The sequence below is a fragment of the Arachis ipaensis genome, chromosome B07, assembly GCF_000816755.2.
Source record: "Arachis ipaensis cultivar K30076 chromosome B07, Araip1.1, whole genome shotgun sequence".
Classification (NCBI taxonomy): domain Eukaryota; kingdom Viridiplantae; phylum Streptophyta; class Magnoliopsida; order Fabales; family Fabaceae; genus Arachis; species Arachis ipaensis.
The window spans coordinates 4,928,715-4,931,927 of NC_029791.2; positions in this window are offsets into that span (position 1 = coordinate 4,928,715).

Below are 3,213 nucleotides of genomic sequence, written 5' to 3' on the forward strand. Positions count from 1 at the left end.
TTTACATCAAATACAAAAATAAAATTCTTAAAATATTTGTATTTTTTAATAAAAAATAACTTGAAGAAACTTAATTTATAATTTTTATCTAGAGTAAAATACTAAATTAGTTTCCTACATTTAGGCCTAATCCTATTTTGGTACCTAAAGTTTAAAAGGTCCTATTTGAATCCAAAAAAATTTTATTTAACTTCAATGTAGTCCTACCGTGAAGTTAATGTTAAATAATTAATGAAACCTTAATTTTTAGATATGAAAAACTTATATAACCAAACTTTTCAGTTGTTGAGGGGAGTTTCTTGCGGTAGAGGTGACAATAGCCTTGTTCTTGTCGCCACCAGCGAACTTCCCCGCGAAAAGCGAGTTCTCGACAATGTTCTCCATGTGCTTGAACTAAGACTAGTGGCTTATGGTGATACATTTGTTGCTGATCCTATGCCTCTCGAGTTTGTACCTCTTTTTCAAAGAATGAGACATTAATATTTGGTGGAACGGTGAGGTTAATTATTTAAGATTGACTTCGCAGTAGAACTACCTTGAAGGTAAATGAAACATTTTTTATTCAAATAGGACACTTTAAATTTTAGAGACTAAAACATGATTAGACCCAAATGTAGGAGACCAATTTAATACTTTATCCTTTTATCTAATATAAAAATTCAATTATAAATTTTTAAATCATAAAAATTTAGTTAAATATTTAATAAAAATATAACAACAAACAGAATAATTAAACCATGCACAAAAATTAAAATAAAAAATACTGTAAATTTTTCAAAAAATTAATAATAATTACTAATTACAAATTAAAAATTTGGTCCTCCTAATATTAAGTTCTGGAATTAGGTGCATTTGTTGAATGTGGAATCATTTTGCCCACCCATAATATAACCAAAATAATAAAATAAAATAAACTTAAAAATGATTGTTCTACATTGTATTGTGCAGTTTCGGCCCAAATAAAGACACATAGTTACACCAAAATTGCTAATCCACATTTCCCTAAAGACCGTTGGCCTGCAACACCTAGTCACAACATAGAAGCATTAAAGGCTTCATTCTCAGCGAGCACAACCACGAGAAACTAAGCTACCCAGGAAACCAGCTGCCAAACCGCCAACAAAGGAAGCCTGCGCCAGGTGCGGGGGCGGCGGGGAATACTCTTCCTGCAATCATGCAATCATACCTCGGTTAACAAAAAAATCCGTACACCTTATGATGCTCCTCATTTTAAGTAAGTACACCCAAAAAGCTACACCCACAATCTCGACCATTAACATATTTATATCAATATCTTTAGGGTTCAGATTTAAAGTGTTCGGTAGGTCGGTTACCGGACGATTCAGGTCAGGATCAGGGGTGAAGGAAGGGGCTCGTCTGATCACGGTCTTCCAGTCCGGGAGCGTGAGGTCCCGAGCACTTTGTGTGAGGGGGGTGTCACCTGCAAAGACACTCCGACGTTCTTGTCAGAATACGTGCAGGTGGAGTAAGTGTAGTGCAGAGATGTGACGTACATCGGGGGAAGAGCCAGTCTTCCCCTTATATACATGTCAGTATTGGGCCCCTCTGGAGGGCAGGCCCATATTCCCAAGGATGCGGTCTCATAGCTGTGAGAGAGCCGTACGGGACGCATGTTCGAGTCGGTTGAGAGGCGTGTAGTCGGGCCGGGTGGAGCTCGGGTCGGGTTGACCCGCGGGAGTCCAGGGCCGTAACAGTGCCCCCGACGCGCCAGTGATGGTCGTGAGGCGATCGATGGTGCGTGATGTCCTTGTTCGTGTGTTGTCGCCGAGTCGGCTGACCGTGGGAGAGGCGCGTTTCTTGTGCGCGTGTCCCTTGGTCTGCTGAGGCGTTCGTTCGCCGCTTCGTTCTTCGTGCTGAGCATTAAATGCTCATAATGGGTTAAAACCCCGTGCGTAAAGACCATTTTGCCCCTATCTCTTTTCGCGCTCCTTGTGGTGGTTTTTAAACAGTTTCTTTCTCTTTTTCTCCTACCCTTGCCATTTTCACTTTCCTCTCTCCCTGATATCCAAAATTCCCTGTTCAAGCCTTCTCGTGCCTTCTTTTTCCTCTCAAGTTCCTGCAACCAACTCAGGTAATTTCTGCTTCCTCTTCCCTTGTGTTTATGCTATGTTTTACTGCTGCGTAGTTGTTGTTTGCGATTGTTGCATGCTTGGTTTACTTTAGCCGAATGGCCTTCCAATGGTGGGGTAGACGAATTAAGGGAGGGGTACCATTCCTGGGTAGGTTTTAGGTGATTTGCATGATAGGTGTAGTTTTTAACTGTTCTTGGCCATGATCTAAGTTTGAAAAGGCGTAGTTTTTGGGTTTCTGTGGACTCCCGACCTCATAGTCTAACGGAGTGGTACCCCGATGTAGGTATGCCTCGCATCGTTTCCCGGTCTTCAGGAACTGGCGCGGCCTACGACCCGTACGCCTGGGTGACTGACGATATCAGGAGCTCGCCCAACCAAATGGACTTGGAGGAGTTGACCGAGTTCCGGCAAGCCGGCTACTTGTGTGGGGGGACTGACGAGGAGGCCAACTACGAGGCCATTGTCCCTGCACCCCATGAGCGTATTTATGAACTCAACTTCCACTCTCCTCGTGTCTCCGATTGGATTTGGTTTTACAAGTCCATGTTCACACAAGTTGGCGTTCGGATACCGTTCTCCGACTTTCAAATGGCGCTGTTGAACCGGATATCCGTCCCCCCTTCTCAGCTTCATCCGAACAGCTGGGCTTCGATCCGCATGGTTTAAATGGTTTGCGAGCACCTGGAGCTGCCGGTTTCGGTGGACGTCTTCCTCTTCTATTTCAACCTTACCAACCCTTCCAAACAGGGGAAGGCGAGGAAAGGGTTTCTCTCTTTCCGTTCTGCTCAGGGTAGGAGAATTTTTGGCCTTTTTGAGGACTCCTACCATGGTTTTAAAGATAAGTACTTCAAAGTTCGTCCCGTCAAAGGTCGTCACCCCTTTTGGTTGTCGTTAGAGGGGGAGCGCCTTATCCAGACTTATTGGAGTTTTGGCGCGGGGTCGAATCCTTTCATCAAGGTGACGTACAAGAGGTTGTCGCCTGTAGATAAGCAAATAGCCGACGTACTTTTTGCCATTTTTTAAAAGAACCCCGTGAACCCTCATCTTCTTATGGGTGAACGGGAGGCCGCCAGGAGCTATATTCATGAGTTGTCTTCTTTGTTTGCCTATGTTTCTTTGT